The sequence below is a fragment of the Marmota marmota genome, unplaced genomic scaffold (assembly GCF_001458135.2).
Source record: "Marmota marmota marmota unplaced genomic scaffold, marMar, whole genome shotgun sequence".
Taxonomy (NCBI): Eukaryota; Metazoa; Chordata; class Mammalia; order Rodentia; family Sciuridae; genus Marmota; species Marmota marmota.
The window spans coordinates 13,236,039-13,249,877 of record NW_026000261.1 but is presented as its reverse complement, the minus strand read 5'-3'; the positions used below and the strand labels follow the sequence as shown (position 1 = coordinate 13,249,877).

General features: G+C 33.0%; 1 pseudogene; it reads right to left on the bottom strand.

The window, feature by feature from the left end:
- Positions 1-4,341: 4,341 nt before the first annotated feature.
- LOC125614298 lies at positions 4,342-13,435 on the bottom strand (annotated as a pseudogene).
- Positions 13,436-13,839: the final 404 nt, after the last annotated feature.

Sequence of the window (13,839 nt, the reverse complement as noted above, 5' to 3'; positions counted from 1 at the left end):
CATAGTGTTACTGTATAAACCTATATTTCTGAATTATAATTTTTCTTTTGGTATCTGTCATAAATTTCAGAAATCATATTTTCCTCCCACAATTTCATCTAGTATGATCAGGTATATTTTGGAAGGCATAGCCTAACACATTTCTTACTGTGTGACCTTAAAGAAAATTCATTGATTTTATGGATATTGAATTTTGTAGCATTTCTCTTTCACCCTTTGGAAATTCATAAAAGTGGAGTTGTATTGGTGAATGTTTACCAACACATTCTTCAGTATAAAATGGAAACTAATTTGTAGAAATTGCAGATTTTGAGGATATAAATAGTCCCACTAGGGCTACTTCAAACTACTAAGGTAACATCATGTGGAACAAAGAAAATGTAGTATTTGCACATAAAGATATAGTATAAGGTAAATAACAACAAATGCACAGATAAATGAAAACAGAACAAAATAATAAGGAAGTGATAAACATGGAATATTTATTAACTCAGTCTTAAATAAGTTTATAAAATATGGTTTTATTATCGGTTACTGGAATATACAATTTCTGAAAATTTAATAAACATCTCAAGAACTGGTTTGAGCTGGGTCCAGCACACCACTGCTTCAAAAGTGTTTGCCATTTTTTACTCATCTAATCTGGTTAATGTAATATAGCCAATATCTTAGACCAATGTGATATTCTGTAGATGGTCCATCAGATTCTTTAAATTTTATTGGTATAGAAATGTTTACAAGCTCTAGGTCCCCTCAGACTATATTACGTCGAGGACAAAAGAGTAGTTACAACTCGTGGACAAGATTTTAAATGTATAATTTCATAGCTTACAAATAAATTCGGACAATATTTGATCCTCTCTTCTGACAGGAATGAAAAATAATGGTAACATGTTCCATGACAGTGAAACAAGTACCCAATTGCATGCTCATTTAACTCGGGCAAAGATAATACATGTGGCATTTCAGCTACAACTTGGATAAGCATGCAAAAGTATATCATTCCTCCCTAGAATCTACCTGGATTTGTTAGGACAGACTGTTGAATTAAATTTAGATGATCTACTAACATCCTTGTCCCTGTATTGTACATGTCTTTAAATATAGTACTTACCCTTGACACTCTTGTTTAGATGGAATATTTTCTTTATTTAATACCTTGGCCAGTAGTGGGTGTGTGCACTTTCTGAGTTTTACTTTTGGCTTTCCAATTATGTTAGCTTCCAGGAATGAGGAAATAGTTGGCCAATTGTACCATTCCATAGAGCCCAGGAGTATATAGGAAGTTAAAATTTTCAATTGCATCAAGCCAGATGCCCAGTCTAATGTATTATTATCTCATTATTTTCTAATTGGGGTCCTGGACCTTGGTTAGTAGACTTTCTTATATTAAAGTTTAGTATACTTTTTATTATCTCTAATATTGTAACTAAGTTTATAATCTGATCCCCAGCATTTTCTGCCCTTCAGCTGTAGGAGATGAAAACTCTTCATACATTGCCAAATGTGTATTCTGGACTTAACTTCTAGCTTTGAGTTATTTATAAATCACTCTAAGTTCTTCACCATACTTTTATTTTATTTTGGTAAAATACACACAACATAAATTACCTCTTTCATCATTAAACAAATTACATTAAATACATTCACAATATTGTATAATCATACATACTTGTTATTTTCTGCTTTGGTTCATTTATTTATTTTATAATAACCATCCTAATGATTGTGAAGTGGTTGTTTATTTAAATTTTATTTTTTATTTAAATTTCCATAATGAATAATGATATGGAAGCTTTCGATTTTCACCAGCCAAAACAAAAACCATACTCCTTAAATAACTCCAAATTCCATCCTTCACCCTAAACTCTCATGATTACTATTCTACTTTCTGCCACCATGAATATTATAATATTAGTTGATTCCCATAAAGGGAATCATAAAATACTTTTCCTTTTTTGTTTGGTTTATTTCCCTTGGTATAATTACATTATATATTCTAAATGTTAATCCCTTATTAGATACATGCTTTGAAAATATTTTCTCTCATTTGCTGTTTTTTTTCACTTTCTTGATAGTGTGCTTTGATGGATAAAAGGTTTTCAATTTTATTAAGTCCAATTTCTTTATTCTTTCCCTCATTGCCTAACTCAATAAGGTAATATCTAAGAAATTATCAGCAAATCTGATGACATGAAATTTTCCTCCAAGTTTCTTATAAAAGTTTTATAGTTTTATCCCTTATAGTTAGGTCTTTGATTCATTTTAAGTTAATTTTTAATATGGTATAAAGGAAGGGTTCAATTTGATAATAACATTCAAATTACTAGTTTTATAGTATATTTTGTTAAAATATATTTTTTAAATTTATCCATTGATTGTTTTTAACATGCTTTATGAGGATGATTTTACCATATATTCAAGGGTTATGGTTATAGTTTCTATTGTGTTTAGTTGTCCTCTATGTTTATCTTTACATATTTAGCACACAATTTTCATTATGGTATTATCATAGTAAATTTTAAAGTCAAGAACTATGATTCCTTCATGTTTATTTATTTTCAGAGTGGTTTTAATTATTCCAAGTTTCTTTAGAAACCACAAGAATTTTGGGGTGAATATTTTTACTTAAGTAAAAACATTTTAAAACTCACTGAAAGTCAAATGGAGTAGAGGAAGACGAATGAGAGAAAGAAAGGAGAATGGGAGGGGAAAATGGGAGACAAAAGGGGATCGTGCTGAACTGAAAGTGATTTCCACACATGAAAGTGTTTCTGGGATAAACCCAAATACTAAGCATAAAGTTTTAATAAAGAAAAAAAAAACACTAGGATTTTGGTAGGTCTTGTATTTAATCTGTCGAACACTTTAGATAGTATTGATAGCTTTACAATATTGTTTTCCTATCCATTTTATAAATAAAGTATTATTTCTATTTGTTGGTATATTCTTTGGTTGTTTTCCAGCAACATTCTGTATACCAGTCATTTAACTTCTTGACTGGTCCTTTCCTAAGGATTTTAATTTTTAATGCTGTTATAAATGGATTTCTTAATATTCTTCTTGAATTATTTATTGTTGGTTTATAGAAATATCTGATTTTATATGCTTATTTTGAATCATGAAATTTTGGATGAATTTCTATTCCAAAAATTACAGTGGAATGTTTTTATTTTTTGTTAAGAAAATGTCATTTGTGAATAGAGATAATTTTACTTCTTTATTTCCAATTTGAATGCCTTTAATTTCTTTCTTTCTTTCTCTCTCTCTTTCTCTCTTTCTTTCTTTATTTTTTTGCCCAAATTCTCCGGTTAGAATTTCTAGTACTATTTATTATTTAAACTCAAATATTTTAATTGTATTTATCCACAATATATATTAAAAATTCAGATACCTGGAATTATACAGATACAGGATTTTTTATAAAGTGGTTAACAAGTCATGGCATTAGGCTAAACTGGGCTAGAACCCTTACTCGGCCATTTGCTAGCTTCAGGTCTTCAACATTGGAACCCTGGACAAGGTTCTTATTCATGGAAAGCCTCAGTTTCCCTATCTAAGATATGAAGCTAAAAAGAGAAAAAAAATATATATGATGATGATGATAGTACACTTTATGAGGATTGTTTGGAGGGTTCAAGTATAGGTGACACATGTAAGAACTAGAGAATAGCCAGCACTTGATAAATAGTAGCTGTTTTACATCATTGCATTGGCTGAGAAGCTATATATCATCACTAATATTTGTTTAAATAATCCATGAGGCACCCATGATTTGTGCATTTATTTTTATTCCTCTATTTAGTTCTCCCATGAACTACATATAGTTCGCTATATATTTTTTATTATGTATTCTAGAGAAGTAGTAAAGGCACAATGTTCACTTACATGGTTACATGTAGTTAATTCGCACTTGCATAACTTAGACAAAAATGTCAACTATTTTAGAATAGCACTTATCTGCATGGCACATAAGGTTTACACTGTCATTGTGACTGCAGACAAATATTTCAAAGCTGTCTCCCAACAAGTGTCTTCAGAAGCATTAGGACAAGTTTAAGCAAAAGAAAACTACAGATTTCTGTATCCACATTCCCTAAATTATGATTCAAGTTTAAAATAGGACCTCTAAATGTCCATTTTTCAAAAGCTTCCTGTGTGATCTATATGTGCAACCAGGCTCAGCCATTGATGCAGAACACAGTCATGTCTTGATTGGATTTGCATTGATGAAAGTACTGAAATGACAAATTTAAAGCACCAGAATCTTATTAGATCCTGAATGTATGGATTTGAAGATGGGTATTGAGGTCCAAAATCAAAAGCATTTCTCCAGTGAGGTCACGGCTTGAGAATACCATTAGCTTTTCCCAGGAACGGGAAGGCCTTGTTATCCAGAGTTTCCACATGCTTGTCACTTGCTCTCACCATATCATTCAGCACTGCTGTAATCACATTCACCACAGGCACAAATTGCCTGCTGGCCCAAGAGTCTGATTAGAAGCCAAAGAATTTCCTAACCAATTGTTCAACTGGAAGAGTGTATTGCTTATCACATAACAGAGTTGCAGGCCTAAATACTGAATAGCAATCAACTTAAATCTTCAAACCTGGCTTCTACTTCTCCCTTAACTTGTAAAAAAATTAAATAAATAAATAAAATTCTTGACTTACTTAAAAGTTTACACTTTACAGCTTTTCCAGTTTTGCAGACCTTAGCACATAATCTCAGTCAACATGAAAAAATTCACCTGCCCAGTTTTTTTGTCTGGTGGTACCAAGGCAACATAATCCAACACTATGACCTTGAAAGAGAGAAGTTTTTGGCTACTCATGATGGTGCATGCCTATAGTCCCAGTGACTTGAGAGGCTGAGGCAAGCGGATTGAGAGTTCAAAATCTATCCTCAGAAATTTAGGGAAGCCCTAAGCAACACAGCAAGACTTTGTTGCTAAATAAAATATAGAAAGGGCTGGTAATGTTTCTCAGTGATTGAGGACACCTGTGTTTAATCTATAGTNCTCCTCTTCCTCCTTCTTTTCCTCGTCCTTCTTTTCTTCTTCTTCTTTTTTTTTTCTATCAAGGATTGAACACAGGGGTTTCTCAACCACCTGAACCATCTACCTAGCCCTTTTCTGTTTTTTTTTTTTTAATTTTAATACAGGCTATTGCTAAGTTGTTGAGGCTGGTTTTAATTTGATATCCTCCTGCCTCAGCCTCCTGAACCACTGGGATTACACATATAGAGCACATTTTTTTTTTCACATCTCTGGTTGTATACAAAGTATATGCACACCAATTTGTGCTTTATACATCTACTTTGAATAATGATGACCATCACATTCCACCATCATTTCTAACCTCATACCCCCTCCCACCCCTCTGCCCTATCTAGAGTTCCTCTATTTCTCCCATGGTCCTCCTCCCTACCCACTATGAATCAGCCTCCTTTTATCAGATAAAACATTTGGCATTTGTTTTTTTGGGATTGGCTAACTTCACTTAGTATTATCTCCTCCAACTCCATCCATTTACCTGCAAATGCCATGATTTTATTCTCTTTTATTGCTGGGTAATATTCCGTTGTGTATATATGCCACATGTTTTTTTATCCATTCATCTACTGAAGGGAATCTAGGTTGGTTGCACAGTTTAGATATTGTGAATTGTGCTGCTATAAACATTGATGTGCTGTGTTCCTGTATTATGCTGTTTTCAAGCCCTTTGTGTATAGACCAAGGAGAGGGATAGCTGGATCCAATGGTGGTTCCATTCCCAATTTTCCAAGGAATCTCCATACTGCTTTCCATATCGACTGTACCAACTTACAGTCCCACCAGTACTGTTTGTGTGTACCTTTTCCCCCACATCCTCACCAACACTTATTGTTGTTTGTGTTCATATTAGCTGCCATTCTCACTGGAGTGACATGAAATCTTACAGTTGTTTTGATTTGCAATTCTCTAATTGCTAGTGATGATAAACATTTTCTCATATATTTGTTAATTGATTATATATCATCTTCTGCGAAGTGTCTGTTCAGGACCTTGGTCCAGTTATTGATTGGATTATTATTATTATTATTATTATTATTATTATTATTGGTGTTTAGCTTTTTGTGTTCTTTATATACTCTAGAGATTTGTGCTCTATTTGATGTGTGAGGAGTAAATTTTGCTCCCAAGGTGTAAGCTCTCCATTCATCACACAGATTGTTTCTTTTGCTGATAATAAACTTTTTTAGTATGAATCCATTCATTTATTGATTCTTGGTTTTAATACTTGCACCACAGGAGTCTTATTAAGGAACTTGGGGCCTAATCCCTCATGATGGAGATTAGGGCCTACTATTCTGTAACATTGGTCTACTTTTCTGTTTTGGTGCCAATACCATGCTGTTTTTTTTTTTTTTTTTTTTTTAAACATTCCTTTGTAGTATAGCTTAAGGTCTGGTATAGCAGAGCCACCTGCTTCACTCTGCTAAGGATTGCTTCAGCTATTCTGGGTCTCTTATTTTTCCAGATGAATTTCATGACTGCTTTTTCTATTTCTATGAGGAATACCATTGTGATTTTGATCAGAATTGCATTAAATCTGTACAATGCTTTTGATAGTATGATCATTTTGATAATATTAGTTTTAGCTATCCAACAGCAAGGTAGATCTTTCCATCTTCTAAGGTTTTCATTAATTTCTTTTTTTTTAGGCTTTTGTGGTTTTCATTGTATAGATCTTTCACCACTTTCATTAAGTTGATTCCCAAATATTTTTATTTTATATTCTTTGAGGTTATTGTAAATGGGGTAGTTTTCCTCATTTTTCTTTCTGAAGATTTGTCTCTGATATACAGAAATGCCTTTGTTTTATGGGTGTTGATTTTATTTCCTGGTAGTTTGCTGAAATCATTTACTAGTTCTAGAAGTTTTCTGTGGAAAAATTTGGGTCTTCTAGGTATAGAATCATATCATCAGCAAATAGTGATAATTTGAGTTCTTCTTTTCCTATGTGTATCCCTTTAAATTCTTTCACCTATCTAATTGCTCTGGTCACTCTTTCAAGAACTATGTTAAATAGAAGTGGTGAAAGAGGGCATCCCTGTCTTTTTCCAGTTTTTCAGAGGGAATGCATTCACTTTTTCTACATTTATTATGATGTTAGCCTGGGGCTTAGCATAGATAGATTTTATGATATTGAGATATGTTCCTGTTATCCTTAGTTTTCCTAGTGTTTTTGAATATAAAGGGATGCTGTATTTTGTCAAAAGCTTTTTCTGCATCTACTGATATGATCATATAATTTTTATCTTTAAGTCTATTGATGTGATGAATTACATTTATTGATTTTCAAATGTTGAACCACCCTTGCATCCCTGGGATTAACCCCACTTGATCGTGGTGCATATCTTTTTGATATGTTTTGTATTCAATTTGTCAGAATTTTATTCAGAATTTTTGCATCTATGTTCATTAGAGATATTTCTGAAGTTTTCTTTTTTGATGTGTCTATGCCTGGTTTTGGAATCAGAGTCATATTGGCCTCATAGAATGTGTTTGGAAGTGCTCCCTCTTTTTGTAATTCCTGAAATAATCTAAAGAGTATTGGTATTAGTTCTTTTTTAAAGGTCTTGCAGAATTCCACTGTGTATCCATATGGTCCTGGGGTTTTCTTGATTGTTAGGCTTCTGATGGCATCTTCTATTTTGTCACTTGAAATTGATCTCTTTAAATTGTGTATATCATACTGATTCAATTTGGGCAAATTATATCACTCTAGAAATTTGTCAATGCCTTCATTGTTTTTTTAGTTTTTTGGAGTACAAGTTTTCAAAATAATTTCGAATTATCTTCTGAATTTCTGTGGTGTCTGTCTTGATATTTTCTTTTTCACCACGTACGTTAATAATTTGAGTTCACTCTCTCCTTCTCTTCATTAACATGGCTAAGGGTCTGTCAATTTTATTTATTTTTTTCAAAGAACTAACTTTATATTTTGTCAATATTTTCAATTGTTTCTTTTGTTTCAATTTTGTTGATTTCAGCTCTGATTTTAATTATTTCCTGTCTTCTGGTGCTTTTGGTGTTGATTTGTCCTTCTTTTTCTAGGTCTTTGAAATGTAATGTTAAATCATTTATTTGTTGTCTTTTTCTTCTTTTAAGGAATGAACTCCATGCAATGAACTTTGCTCTTAGAACTGCCTTCATAGTGTCCAAGGGATTTTGATATGTTGTTGCTGTGTTCTCATTCACCTCTAATTTTTTTTTAAAATCTCCTCTTTAATATATTCTGCAACCCACTATTCATTCAGTAGCGTATTACTCCAGGTGTTGGAGTAGCTTTTATTTCTTATTTTATCATTGATTTCTAATTTCATTCAATTATGATCTGATAGAATTCAGGGTAGTATCTCTGCATTTTCATATTTGCTAAGAGTTGCTTTGTAACATAATATATGTTCTATTTTAGAGAAGGACAAAAGTGCTGCTGAGAAGAAAGTGTACTTGCTTTTTGAAGGATAAAATATTCTATATATGTGAGATAAGTCTAAGTTATTGATTATATTATTGAGTTCTATAGTTTCTTTCTTCAGCTTTTGTTTGGAAAGTCTATCCAGTGGTGAAAGATGTGTTTTAAAGTCACTCAAAATTATTGTGTTGTGGTCTATTTGACTCTTGAACTTGAGAAGAGTTTGTTTGATGAATGTAGATGCTTCATTCTTCGGGGCATATATATTTGTAATTGCCAAGTCTTGTTTGTGTATGGTTCCCTTGAGCAGAATGTAGTGTCCTTCTTTCTCGTTTGATTAACTTTAGCTTGAAGTGTACTTTATTTGATATGAGGATAGAAACTCCTGCTTGCTTCTGCAGTCCAGGTGAGTGGTATGATTTTTTCCAACCCTTCACTTTTCAGTCTGTGGATGTTTTTCCTATGAGATGTGTCTCTTAGAGGCAGAATATTGTTGGGTCTTTTTTTTTATCCAATCTGCTAGTCTATGTCTTTGGATTGGTGAGTTTAGACCATTAATATTCAGGGTTATTATTAAGTCATTATTTGTATTCACAGCCATTTTTGTTTATTTTTGGTACTTAACTTGATTTGGTTTTTCCTCTGATTAGGTTTTCCTTTAGTGTAATACCTCCCTCTGCTAATTTTCATCATTTTTTTTTTCATTTTCTCTTCATGGAATATTTTGCTGATGATGTTCTTTAGTGCAGGCTCTCTAGTTGTAAATTCTTTTAACTTTTCTTTATTATGGAAGGTTTTAATTTCATCATCAAATTTAAAGCTTAGTTTTGCTGTATATAATATTCTTGGTTGGAATCCATTTTCTTTCACAGCTTGGTATATGTTGTTCCATGATCTCCTGGCTTTGAGTGTCTGGGTTGAAAAATATCCTGAGATATGAATTGGTCTCCCCCTATACGTGATTTGATTTCTCTCTCTTATGGCTTTTAAGATTCTATCCTTATTCTCTATGCTAGGCATTTTCATTATAATGTGCCTTGCTTCAGATATGTTGTAATTTTGTATAATTGGTGTCCTGTAAGCCTCTTGTATTTGGTTTTCCAATTCATTCTTCATGTTTGGAAAATTTTCTGATATTTTCTCATTGAAGAGATTCTGCATTCCTGTGGTTTGAAATTCTGTGCCTTCCTCTATCCCAAACATTCTTTGATTTGGTCTTTTGATACTGTCCCATGCTTCTTGTATGTTTTCTTCATGGTTTCTTAGTATCTTTACTGTGTAATCAACTTTATTTTTCAGATTGTATATTTGGTCTTTATTATCTGATGTTCTTTCTTTCAAGTAATCTAGTCTGTTGGTTATCTTTTCTATTGAGATTTATATTTTGTTTATTGTATCCTTCATTTCAAGGATTTCTGAGTTTTTTCCCCAGAGTTTTTATCTCTTTCTTGAAGTAATCTTTGGCTACCTGTATTTGCTCTCTTATCTCCTTGTTGGAGTAATCAATTTTTGCCTGTATTTGCTCATTTAGGTCATTCTTTAATTCACAAATCATTTTTATTATGAACCTTCTGAACTCCTTCTCTGACATTTCATCAACTTTGCTGTCCATAGGTTCTATTATTGTAGTATCCTGGTTTGTTTGGGGCACTTTTCTCCCTTGTTTCTTCATGTTCTATGTGTCTTCTTTTCTTGCAGTGTGGATACTGGACCTGGGTCCCACGCAAGTTGGTGAGGGCAGATCTGGTCTGGACAACCTACTGTTTGGAATGAGTTGTCCTATGCCAGAGTCTGAGCTCAGGTGGCTGTCTGCTGGTGCAGGATGGACCAATGCCTACTGTGAGCCTAGGTCCCTCACAGGCAGAAGTAGTCTGCTGGCTGGAAGGGGCAGTCCCCTGCCAGAAGCTGGGTTCTGGCAGGTGTCTGCAGGTGATAGGATGGACTGGGGCCTACTGTGAGCCTGGGTCCTGCGCAGGCCTGTGTGGGTGGATCTGGGCCTGGCCTGCCCTCCCAGGAGTCTATTGGTTGGAAGGGGTTGTCCTGTGCCAGAGACTGGGCTCTGGTAGATGTCTGCAGGTGGCAGAATGGAGCAGGCCTACTGTGAGCCTTGGTCCTGTGCAGGCCGGTGTGGGTGATCTGGCAATCCTTCACTTCTTGATTGACATTTATGATAAGCTACCTCCTTAAAAGTGTACTTCCTCCAGCCAGAGTGACTCTGGAAAACAAGAGTTTTGACTTCTTTCTTTTCTAATGTAAGCATCCACAACTACAAATTTCCCTCCTTAGCACAGCTTTTGTTGTACTCAATAAGATTTCATATGTTGTGCTTTTGTTTTAATGTGTTTAAAAGTATTTTCAAATCTCCTTTGTGATTTCTTTGGTCTACTTTTTAAGAGTATTATTGTTTAATTTCCACATATTTATGAATATTTCAATTTTCCTTCTGTGATTGATTTTATTAAATTTTCAGCATAACAGTTTGTATGCTAACTTTTAAAACTTATTGAAACCTGCTAATGTATGGTCTATCTTGGTAAACATTTCAAGTGCCTTTGGAAAAAATGTTGATTCTAACATTATTTGGTAGAATTCCATATATGTCTCTTAGGTCTAACAAACATTTTAAAGTTTTATATTTTCTTGCTGATCATTAACAGGTTTGTTCTAATCATCATTGAACATTGTGTATTAATAACCCCAAATATTATTTAGAACTATTTCTCTTTTAATTTCTATCAGTGTTGTCCTCGTTTTTTAAAGTGGCTTACTTAACTTCTCCTCAGTGTCTTAGATAGGCTTTTATATGTCTTTCACAAGATGTTTGCAGGTCTGTTGTCTCTGAAACCTTCATGAGTTGTGGCTACTACTTTTTCCTGCCTGAGATCTAACTTAGGCAAGACAGAAACAAGTTATGAATGGTTGTTTTTACATGTTTCTGATTGTTTTTAGATGTTTCTATAGACAGAATGAGGGCATGGAGTTTCCCTGCCATTTTACTGTTGATGCCTTACACAGCAACAGTTTTCCCTAGTAGCAACCAAACAATTCCATTGTTCTTATTAATATTGTTATCCCATATTTATCAAATGTCCAATACAATTTTCTGTTGCTATGTATCATTCCATTACTATAGTATCCCACTTTAACCCCTGAGAAAATTATAGCAAGCTTTTTACTATTTTATATGAGTAGTTATTCAGGCTCTAAATTACAATCAGTTATCTGTTCTTCATTTCCATCTATCTCATGGGCCAGCAAATTGTGACCCATGGGTTAGTTGTTTATTTGGATGAACAACATTTAATAAGAATATAGCCACTCCCATTCTTTATATTTTATCTCTGGCTGCTTTCATGTTATGCTAGCAGAGTTTGGTATGAATTAAAGTGACCATATAACCTGCAAATTCATAGCTGCTCCCTATACCTTTGAGAGAAGTTTGTCCTTGTTCTAGCTGGTTGATGATCCAGCTCCAGGATCATATCTTATTATCCATATCCATTTTCTTTGTCAAATTATGGTAGTATCTGTTGCTGATTGGGTTTCATGGGGAGATAATTAATGTGCATAAATATGTGAGAACATGTTTTCAGATTTAATAGTGGGGTGGAAATAAAAAAAAGAAAATAGATTAAGAAGAAGGAAAGGTTCAATTGTGATAGAATCACAGCAAATGCCTAAAGTGATACCATAAGGAGCCCTGAAGCTCAAATGGTCCATCATTATAGTTTCAAGATGTAGGGAAAGAACCAGTGCTTTATAATTTTTCACTGATTACTGGATTCAGTGTTCCCTAGGAAGTAAGCATGCTCCTGGAGGAGATAGTTCTCTAAGCCAAAGTAAACTGCTTGAGAAGGATGGCAGTTAGCTGCTCTGATAGTACCTAAGAATAGGCTCTATAATTCTGAAAATGGATTATGGGAATATATCACAGAATCCAAGTAAATTGTTGATATTTTAATGGATTTCCTTCAAACTTTTGTTCTCTATGTGCATATAAATATATAGTTACAAAATTTTATTTGAAATTATCCCTTTATTAATTAGTAAATAATTTTTCCTACTTTCAAGAACTTGAATAGCCATGAAAGATTTTTAAGTCTATTATGTTTAGAGTGAAATTAATATGCAATGGTATTGAGCTGTGTTATTAAGGAAAATTAAAGATAATGAATTTATACTTTATTTGAGGCAAGAAATAATACATAACTAAATATATTATCATATGTCTGTTTCATTTTTCATATGTTCAAATTTAATATCAGTATCAAGTTACAAATTTCTATTATAGATAAAATACACATATATATGAGAGCTATATATATATATATATATATATATATATATATATATATATAAACAAATACATTATTGTAGTGGTTCTCTAAGAAGTATATGTACCTCAGCTTAAGCTTTGAAAAAGAAAGGATGCCTAACCTGAAAACACATGAAGTTTTATTAATGTTTGGTTTAGCATTTCCTAATCTTGTTTCTAGTTAACATCTCACTTTCTTATTCCTCTAATGCAGATCACACATGTATTCCATCTGAAGGACAGATATGAATAACTTCATCCCTATGTTCTAATTCATACCATTTTCTACTTAGTTTTCATATGTTGACCTGTAACAGTTGCTTTTCAAAAAAATCTTTAATGCGTTGCATTCCAGTTATCATTTCCTTTGTGTCAGATTTTTCTACACTTTGAGCTTGTGTTTCATAAAGAGGGTTTAGACAGCACTCAAATGTAGGTTTTATCTTTGCCTCAAGAACGCCTTCAGCAGCTTGGCAGATTTAAAGGTACTCTATCAATTTCTCCAGTTGTTCTCCCTATGTATTCAGTTCAAAGCATCTGTGGCTAAATTGTTTTCTTTCGATTCATTATAATACCTCAAGCACTTAAACAAATAGAGACAATACTATCTGCTCCAATCTTCCATACCAGATTCTTCTCTAGGCTGTTTAAAGCCATCATAGGATAAACATTTACTGAATTCCTGCTGAGCAATTTGAAAGGAAAATGAAGTAGAGAATTTCTTACTACATTAAAACACATAGGCAGCTATGGAAAGAGATAATAGTTACATAAAAACAACTAAAGAATGTTTGCCAAAAACCTTTGAGAACTCCTTGTCTTCTATTTATTATGTTTAAGTAAAACAGATTTTTGTAGTTGGCATTTTTTTCTTTTTTTCAATTAATACTAAAGCTTGCTGTGGACTCTAGTTTTATAAAACACAAGAATATTCGTATTAAAAACTCAATTTCCTAAATTTATGTTGGTGCCATTGTTGATATAAAATGACAATTTTTTTTGAAAATATATTGGAGATTATGATTACTGTCATGTCCTCATGTATGGTTCAACCATAAATA